The 10,356-nt window shown below is 39.5% G+C and overlaps 2 pseudogenes; one reads left to right on the top strand and one right to left on the bottom strand.

The window, feature by feature from the left end:
- The first annotated feature begins 680 nt into the window (after window positions 1-680).
- Window positions 681-1,941, top strand: LOC134372619 (large ribosomal subunit protein eL36-like; annotated as a pseudogene).
- A 5,619-nt stretch (window positions 1,942-7,560) lies between these two features.
- Window positions 7,561-9,268, bottom strand: LOC134373100 (tubulin alpha-1C chain-like; annotated as a pseudogene).
- Between the last annotated feature and the right edge of the window lie 1,088 nt (window positions 9,269-10,356).

Raw genomic sequence — 10,356 nt, 5'->3', positions numbered from 1 at the left:
TAGCACACAACGATTTGAAATAACCAAAATTATGACTGATAGCATTTATACCAAGATACATCAGATTTCTAGGAACTTCATACAATTTTGGAACACATTAATAACATATTCATATTACTATTAACTCAAAGAAGATCAAAGATCACTCCTTGTTTGGAGAATACTTCTCGTACAATTTAACCTGTCAGATAGGCCAATTGATTTTAATATCTCTCTTTCACAGATTCTTTGAGATGTTCCAGGGCCCTTGGAACATCTCAAAGTTAGTTTGAGTCAAAAAGACTTTATTTTTAGGATTTGATTTTGGAAAGCTTGTCAAATAAGAAAGATTTTAAAAGTTTAATTAAATAGGATTATAAATCATTATAAAATAAAACCAAAGTGGCAAAAGATTTCAGCAGCACAAAGCACAGGAAATAATCTTGATAAAACACAGAATCTGTTTCCTAGGCCAGTTACCTAAAAGATAAAAACCTCTCACAATTTTCTATTAAGAGCAGTTGTTGGGAGATATAAGGAAAATGGTCAGGGTTCCTGGGATGTTCAGAGTCTTGCCAAGCATCGCAGGTGGATATGAGCATGCGCACAGGTGTTCCTTGTTCTTGTCTAATGTGATTGCGCATGTGCATCGGGGATTTTTTTTGGATTAGGGACTTGAGTAAAAAGGACTAACTGCGCAGATGCGCGAAGTTTCTAGCGGAAGCTGTGGGAAGCCATATTACGTTGACTGCTCCTACCTCTGAATAAAGCCTATTATTTTTCACCCACAGCTCCAAGGACCTTTTCCTATTACCTGTCTGTAGAGCTGCGTGTGGAGGGTTTGTGACCCAGTCTGGACAACAGCTTGAGGGGTCTGTGAGACCTAGTCCCTAGCTCTGCAGCCGTTTAGTGCTTCAAGAAAATACTGTTCCAGCATAGGGAAGCAAACTCTAGCCTTGCATCAGCGTACTTTTGATATTAATGTGCAATTTTTAGAAAAACATAAATAATTTCCTTCTAATTTTAGCCAACTTGATCACACGTAAAATTCCTTTCATAAATTTACCCTTCACAAACCATTATTACAACTTACTCAAACATTTCCATGACATGCTTAGGCTATCTGTTTTGTGCCATAATTTACCTTTCTTAAATAACCAGTCATTTTACTTTAGGACAAAAATTTACTGCACAATTGTCTTCTACATACAGAATTATTTTCTTTTCCTTTTAACCATCCTTGCCCCAAATACATCATTATATCCATACCTTTCTTCATATCTCTCTCTCTCCTACTTAATGGTTCTTTCTATTCTATTTTCTTCCTAAGTCCATATTTTGAAACAGTCTTTAAATAACCTCAAGTGAGTTAACTGGCCAGTCCTAAAATTGCTCCTTTTTAACAAAAATATATCCTCATGATTTTTTACAATTTCTTACCAAAACTACGTCTTGCTTTCCTTGAACTGTTCGTCACATACCAACATTTTATGAATCTACATTTCATAATTTCTAGAAATATGTACTTCCTCAAAGAACAATTTTTTTCATGTTTACTAAAAGACCCAAATATATATAGCTTTCCTATGCCATTCAAAACAAGACGTGTTCCACTGCAGCAGCCACTGAAGAGCAGAAGCCATGGCTCTGTGGCTACCCCACGGCCATAGGCCTCAACAAGGGCCACAAGGTGACCAAGAACTTGACCAAACCGAGGCACAGTTGCCTCTGTGGGCACCTCACCACACATACAAAATTCGTGTGGGAACTTTGATCTGAGAGATGTGTAGCTTTGCCCCATACCATCACTGCACCATGGAGGTGCTCAAGGTCTCCAAGGACAAACAGGCCCCCAAGTTCACCAAGAAAATGGTGAGGACACACATCTACACTGAGAGGAAGTGAGAGGAGCTGAGCAATGGCCTGGCCTCCACGAGGAAAGCAGCTGCCAAGAAGGACTGAGCCCCCTCCCCCTCTGTGTAGAATAAAACCTTTACAGAAAACAAAACAAAACAGCTGTGATGTCAATGTATATAAACTTTAAACCTACAATTAATAATTAATGTTTTAGTATTTTAACTGACCCAGCCACTTAATGAGTATCTATTATTTAATTTCACCTTTAAGTTTCAAGTCACCAAAAAGACTTTTTAAAACTATAAAGTGTTCATTTATAAACATCTATGCCTAATTTACTTATTTTTGACAACCATGCTTGAACTATTCATGAAAGTTCTGTGAGACATTGAACAAACTGTCATCTTAACTTATTTTTCTGTTGAACCAATTTCACAGTCTGCAAATGTTAAGCAGTTGCCGCCTAAGCAAGAACCCTAAAGTTAAATACATGGGTATTTTGCTGATCAGAAGACACAACTGTTTCATTAACTTCCCTAAAATAGTAGACTGGTCTTTTTTACCTAGGATTCACTCAAGGCACATAACCTAAAAAGTGTTTGATTTAAGCTCTCTTCCCTTTTAAAAAAATTTTTTTTGATAAAATATTTTAAGTGCTTCCTTTTTTTAAAAAAAGCTAATTAATTAGAGCCCTTTTATATATTTTGGTGGAGAAATATCACATACACATAATACATATAGACATATGGACACACAGACAGAAGCTGATCTTAAAGCTTAAGATTCTTTTTTGCCAGTTTTTAAGTAGTTTCTTCCCCTTAGACTGTCAGTCTTTAGATTACCTATTCCATTGCCCTAAACAATTCTTATCTGGGCACCCCAAAATTTGCACCAGATGAAATGATTACAGTACTTAGATCTGAACACTGTTATTAGGCTAGACAAAGAAAGTTATAGATAAAGACCCAATTTAAACAAGATCGCTAGGAAAATTACCCTAAATAAAGTTTAGGCTTGTTGTGTAAACTTTAAGTCAATGTCTTTCCCTTTGCAAAAATTTCTAGTGGTTTAGGTGGAGGGAGGGAGATACTTTTTTAAAAAAATAAATAAAAAGATGACCAGTAAGGGGATCTTAACCCTTGATTTGGTGCTGTCAGCACCATGCTCTCGCAAGTAAGCTAACCGGCCATCCCTATATAGGGATCTGAACCCGTGGCCTTGGTGTTATCAGCACTACACTCTCCCAAGTGAGCCACAGGCCAGCCCCTATGGATATACTTTTACAAATAAAGATTTTCTTTATAGATGTAAATTTATTTTATAAAGAGTTTCAAAACAGCCAACTAAATGTAAAAAAATTTTTGTTTTTGTTGTTTTGGTGGATGGCCAGTACATGGATCCAAACCCTTATAACTTAGTGTTATAACTTAGTGTTATAACTTGGTGAGCTGAGCTCACCAGCCAGCCTGGAGAGTTATATTTTGGAGACAGATTTGTTCCATAGGCAGTCTTTTCAATTTATCTTATTTCTTAATTAGATTACTTACTTTGGGGCAAAAAAAGCATGTTCTATGCCTGTTTGGCCTTTAATAAATATCTATTTTTCTTTTTGTCTTTGGGTTGGATAGTAACTAATTAAAAAGTTTGGTAGATTAAATTTTTTTCATTTGTTTTTGTTTGGAGAAGGCAGCTCTACTTAGGTTTAGGTAACAAGATTTTGACAAGCCTAAGCCAGGAGCTAAATGCCCTGGGTTCTGTAACGTGCACGCACACGCACTTGTGTGTGTGTGTGTGTATTTCCCAGCTACACTGAATGATTATGTCTAAGGTAATTGGCTGTTGTCCTCATATATCTGCTCATCTGTTCTTTTTAAAAAATATTTTAAATATTATTTTCTAATATGTTATACTTATGTTCATTTATTTATTTATTTATTTGGTGGCTGGACAGTAAGGGGATCCAAACCCTTGACCTTGGTGTTATTAACACTGCACTCTAACCAACTGAGCTGACCAGCCAGCCACTTACATTCACTTCAAAGTGAAAATGCAACAAAGAATATGTCCTGTTTTCTTCTTTAATCACACTTTAATCACACTTGTGCATACCCACCCACTTTTTGATGATAAATGGTTATCTTGAAATTAAGAGGCTGGCCAGTTAGCTCAGCTGGTTAGAAAGCAGCCTTATAACACCAAGGTCACAGGTTCAGATTCCCATACTGGCCAGCACTCCCCACCTCCCAAAAATTACTGAGCATAAAAAATGCTCTGACGCAAGATTACCAAATATCATGCCTCAGCTACTTTTCTAACCTCACAAAACAACAGCATTAGCTGTTGTTTTTAAGCAGAAGGCTAAGGGAGAGATTTTATTTGCATAGTTTGAAATACTGACAACCAAAGCAGGAGCCAGCTAATGAGAAAGAATGAGTTTCCTTTCTCAAAGCTGAAAGAAATGTCATTTCAACAACTGTTTAACAAGTGACCTTTACAGGACAGTTTCCTATAAAATGTGGCTGGCATTAGTTTTAGTTAAGTACTTGCTGATACAGAATCTATCTTCCTGATGCAGAATCTTCAAGGGCTACTTGAGAAGGAATGATTTGCTCTGGACTAAGTGAAGCCTTGATTCACAGACCTGAAGTCACCTGGAGAAGAATACCCACGTGTTTGACATGTCTTTCTGATGACTGTAGTGTCTTTTTTTTCAGGCTGGCCAGTATAAGAATCAAACCCCAGACCTTGATGTCAGCACCACACTCTAACCAACTCAGCTAACCATCCAGCCCATGTTTTTGTTTTTAATTAACGCATATTGATTGTATATACTTATTGGGTACAGAGTTATATTTCAATACATGTATACAATGTATAATGATCAAATCAGGTAATTTGCATATTTGTCATCACAGAAATTTATTATTTCTTTGTAGTGTCTTTGAGTTTACACATGATGAGCCAATTAACTTACTTCAGTTTAAGAACATTTTTTTTTTTTTTTTGGCAGCTGGCCAGTGCAGGGATCCAAAGCATTGACCTTTGCATTTTAACATGATGTTCTAACCAGCTGAGCCAACCGGCCAGCCTTGTTCAAGGAACATTTATTAATAATACTGGTTACAAATATTTGTATTCAGCTTTGTAGGGAATGCAAAGATCTAAGGGTCTAAGTTACAAACAAACAAAATTACCCATTTCACCAATAAAAACAAACAACAAACATCTTCCCACATCTGCTTTTGTGTCTGAATTCTTCATATAGCAGCCAACATGCACTTTTTTTTAAACATCATTTTGGGGGCTGGCTGGTTAGCTCACTTGGTTAGAGCGGGGTGCTAATACCAAGGTCAAGGGTTTAGATTCCTGTACTGGCCAGCCACCAAAAAGTAAATAAATAAATAAAAATAGAAACAGAATTCTAGCCTTCTTATTCCCCTTATTAAAACCTCCAGTGACTTCCTACTGCCCCCAGGATAAAATCACAAATTCTTAGGACTACATGCTCCTGCCTCTGCCTGCTTCTATGTGGTGCCACATTCCTTTTAATTCATTTAATCCTCACCACTCTGCCTTTGTTAGTGCTTAGAACACATCATTTCTGAAGTCTTAAATTTCTTAAATAACATTTCTGTCCTCTTTCAGTTCCTTCCCACTTTCATCTAGCTACTTCCCACTATTCTGTAGAGTCCTCCTGAAATGCTACTTCTTCCAGAAAGCATTCCCTAATTACCAAGACTAGATTATATTCCCCTCTAATATGCTCCTGTTAAAACTTGCCTTTCAAGGGTTTAGTGGGTTAGCTCAGTAGGTTAGAGCACGGTGTTATAACACCAAGACCAACGCCAAGGGACTGGATCCCCATATTGGCAAGCTACAACCCCCCCCCAAATAAAACAAAGCAGAAACCTGTCCTTCTTCATCATAATATTCAACACACTTGTAATTCTTTGTTAATGTCTGGTTTTACTGATTGAGTAGAAGCTTCATGATGGTATTTGACAGTGACTAGCACCATTCATTATTGAATGAATACAATTAATAGAAAATTTGGAGCTCCCTCAGGGTCCCATAGTCCAGTAAGGAAAGCACACATAAATCACCCTTAATTTTAATGCAAGGTAAACCAAGTGTAGTAGTGACACGACATGAAATGAAATAACATGTAAGAGGAAAATAAGGGAGAGAGACATTAACTTGCAATAAGGAGATATAAAATAGCACTACTTGAGCTGGGCTGTGAAGGATAGGAAGGACTCCAACAGGAAGAGATGATGGGATAGGATTCCGCAAGGAGGGACTAGCATAAATAAAGGTATGAAGATAAGAGACTATAGGTAGGTTTGGGCAAAGGCAAATATAAACGCTCCTCCAGCTTATGATGAGGTTATGTCCCAATAAACACATCACAAGTCAAAAATATCTTAAACCTGACCATCGTTAGGTAGGGGATTGTCTGTACTCAAAGGTAGTTGAGGTATAGAATGTGTGGAAGGGTGTGTTACAAGGTAAAGCTAGAAAAGTAGACCGACATTGTCAAACTAAACATCAGACTAAGGAGTTTGCACGTTATTCTGCAGGCAGTAGGGTCAAATCTGGCTTTAGAAAGGACATTCTGAGAGTGCTGGTGAGCAGCCTGGCTCTGCTGCCTGGGCACCTGGGCGGGGGTGGGGGGGAGGGTGGGAAGACATTCTGCATTGTATAGAATTAAATAAAAGAAGAAGAGAAAAGGTAGAGAGATCATTTAGGGACTGTTTAGAGGACCAGATCTATTTATAGACAGAAGTCTCTACACTCTAAATATGTCTGTAAACCTTTTAAACACAGGAAAGATTAAGAAACCTCTATCCTGCTGCACACAAGTATTTCCAGAGGAATATGGTTTATCCTAGGGGTACTACAGATGCTGATTATAGGAGAAGTAAGGATCCATCCAGATAAGTTTAACTCTTTCCCTATTGCAGGAAAATGAATTGTCATACACAACTGATGTGACCACAATCTACCTAAAAGACCACTTCGGTAATTAGCTTCCTACAAGCAAAAGGCAATTGATAATCTTTCCATTTTCTATGGCACAATGCTTTAATGACAGTCCTGCATGATGCATGAATGCATGACACAAACCTATCACGACTTTGAAATTTCTTGCATCTATTCTGAGAGATTTGGCATTTTTTTCTTGCTTTTAGGTGCATTGGCTGGTGTGTGATAGACATTCCTTTTCCATGCATTTCAGTAACAGAATATAACACAGTCTCATATACGTGTGGGTGTCTTGCTTTCCTAGGTCCTGTATAAAGTATTTGCAAGAAACTATGGGATAATTCCTCCAGGGATGAATATTTGCTCTAATTATAGCAGGTGAATGTTTCATTGCTGTTTCTGTGATTTTCTGAAGATAGAGTAAGCTTTCATTTAAATTCTAAATCATGACGCAATCATAGTTAATTTTATTATTTTTAAATTTTTTATTTCAAATCAGTTTTCTTGCTTATTTTCAATTTTACTTTAATTTATTTTTGTGGGGTACAGTGTGTTGTTTCAATACATGCAGATACTGCACAATGATTCACTATGAGAACCACCACTTTTTTTTTTTTTTTTTTACATTTAAGATGGAAACATCACTTTTATTGATAGCTCAGGGCCACAGTGGACAGTTTCACAGAACAGAAATAAGACAGTCCCATGACACTGGCATGTAAAATTGCAGCAGACAGGCTAATACTCTTCACCTTCATACTCTCCCTCAGCACTACCTACTCTAATCTCCTCATAATCCTTCTCAAAGGCAGCCATGTCCTCACAGGCCTCAGAAAACTCTCCTTCCTCTATCCCCTCACTCACGTACCAGTGAATAAAGGTACGCTTGGGATACATCAGGTCAAACTTGTAGTCCAGGAGAGCCCAGGCCTCAGCAATAGCTGTGGTGTTGCTCAGCATGGACACAGCTTGCTGTACCCTGGCAGGTCTCCACCAGGTACCACTATGGGAGGCTGGTAATTAATGCCAACCTTGAAGCCAGTGGGGCACCAATCTACAAACTTGATGGTACACGTGGTCTTGATGGTGGCAATTGCAGCATTGACATCTTTGGGAACCACATCACCATGGTACAACATGCAGCAAGCCTTTTATTTACCATGACGAGGGTCACATTTCACCATCTGGTTGGCTGGCTCAAAGCCAGCACTGGTGATCTCTGCAACAGTAAGCTGTTCATGGTAGGCTTTCTCAGAAGGGATGACTAGAGAATATGGGGCCAGAGGGATGTGGATGCAGGGTTAGGGCACCATGTTGGTCTGGAATTCTGTCAGATCAACATTCAGGGCTCCATCGAATCTGAGGGAAGCAGTGAGGGAGAACACAATCTGGCTAATAAGGCAATTAAGGTTAGTGTAGGTTGCAATGGAATTCTACTCCACTATAAAAAAGAATGAAATACTACCATTTGCAGCAACACGGATGGACTTAGAAAAAATTATATTAAGTGAAATAAGTCAGGCATAGAAAAAGAAATACCACGTGTTCTCACTTATTTGTGGGAGCTAAAAATAAATAAATAAATAAATACACAAACAAAAGAGGAGGCAGGGAAGAAGACAGAACAATCACAATTCCTTGAACTTGTTAAGATTAGTGAACAGATATGATGTTGATGGGTGGGAGGGAGGAGAGGGAGGGGGGAGGGAGGAATGGGCAAAGGGACATGAAAACCAGTTACATTGTATATTGATAAAATAAAAAAGTAAATTTCTTTTAAAAAAAAAAAGGTTAGTGTAACTTGGGCGCTCAGATGTCCTAGATGGCCTCGTTGTCTACCATGAAGGCACAATCAGACTGCTCCAGGGTGGTGTGGGTGGTGAGGATGGAGTTGTAGGGCTCAACTACAGCTGCAGAAACCTGGAGGGCTGGATAAATGGAGAACTCCAGCTTGGACTTCTTGCCATAGCCAACAGAGAGATGTTCCATCAGTAGGGAGATGAACCCAGAACCAGTTCCTCCACCAAAGCTATGGAAAACCAAGAAGCCCAGGAGACCTGTGCACTGGTCAGACAGCTTGCGAATTCTTTCCAAGACGAGGTCAATGATCTCCTTGCCAATGGTGTAGTCCTCACAGGCATATTTATTGGCAGCATCTTCCTTGCCTGTGATGAGCTGCTCTGGGTGGAAGAGCTGGTGGTATGTGCCAGTGCAAACTTCATCAATTACCATGGGTTCCAGGTCTACGAACACTGCCCTGGGCGCATGCTTGCCAGCCCCTGTCTCAGAAGAAGGTGTTGAAGGAGTCATCTCCTCCCCCAATGGTCTTGTCACTTGGCATCCAGCCATCAGGCTGGATGCCATGTTCCAAGCAGTAGAGTTCCCAGCAGGCATTGCCAATCTGGACACCAGCCTGGCCAACATGGATGGAGATGCACTCAGGCATCTGAGTGGGGACTTGTAGGGCTCCGCGGTGCTGGAGGTGGAGGGGAAGCGACAAGGATCTCCCACTGAGGGACTACCAAGGAGTCCAGGGGAGACATAGTGAGAGCAACTTTTTAAAAATGTGTATCCCACATATGAGTGAGATCATGTGGTATTTTGTCTTTCTGTGCCTGACTTACTTTATTTAACATGATGGTTTCCAGTTCCGTTCATGTTGCTGCAAATGATAGGATATCATGTCTTTTTTTTTTTTTTTTTTTTTTTTGGTCTTTTTGTGACCAGTAAGGGGATCGCAACCCTTGGCTTGGTGTCGCCCGCACCACGCACCGGCCATTCCTATATAGGATCCGAACCCACGGCGGGAGCGCCGCTGCGCTCCCAAGCGCCGCACTCTCCCAAGTGCGCCACGGGGGCGGCCGATATCATGTCTTTTTATAGCTGAACATTATTCCATTGTGTATATATACCACAGATTTTTAATTCATTCATCCATTGATGGGCATTTAATTCCATCTCTTGGCTATTGTGAATAGAGTTACAATGAACATGGCAGTGCAGGCGTCTTTTTGATGTATTGATTTCATTTCTTTGGGTATATACCCAGTTGTGGGACAGCTGGGTCATAAGGTAGATCGATTTTTGGTTCTCTGAGGAAGCTCCATACTGTTTTCCACAATGGCTGTACCAACTTACATTCCCAGCAACAATGCAGAAGGGTTCCCTTTTCTCCACATCTTTGCCAGCATTTGTTATTTTGTCTTGTTGATAATAGCCATTCTAAGTGCGGTGAGATATCTCATTGTGGTTTTAATTTGCATTTCCCTGATGGTTATGTAAATAGAAAACTCCCCACATCCATGTACACACTATAGAACTAACTTTGTTTTCCCTTCGTAGCTAGCCCTAAATGATTAACTATGATTGTACTGCAAACAGCTGACCATCACATCCTGTCTTCACCATACATCTTTCAAAGATAGCATCATGGAACAGAAACCGGAGGAAACCTTGGCACTGTAGAAAATGTTAGAAAGCAGCTGTCCATCACGCTCAAAGACTCTACAACCTGTCTCGCAGATACACCTACCT

This window comes from Cynocephalus volans, chromosome 3 (assembly GCF_027409185.1).
Source record: "Cynocephalus volans isolate mCynVol1 chromosome 3, mCynVol1.pri, whole genome shotgun sequence".
NCBI classification, from domain to species: domain Eukaryota; kingdom Metazoa; phylum Chordata; class Mammalia; order Dermoptera; family Cynocephalidae; genus Cynocephalus; species Cynocephalus volans.
This window is presented reverse-complemented; position numbering and strand designations above follow the sequence as displayed.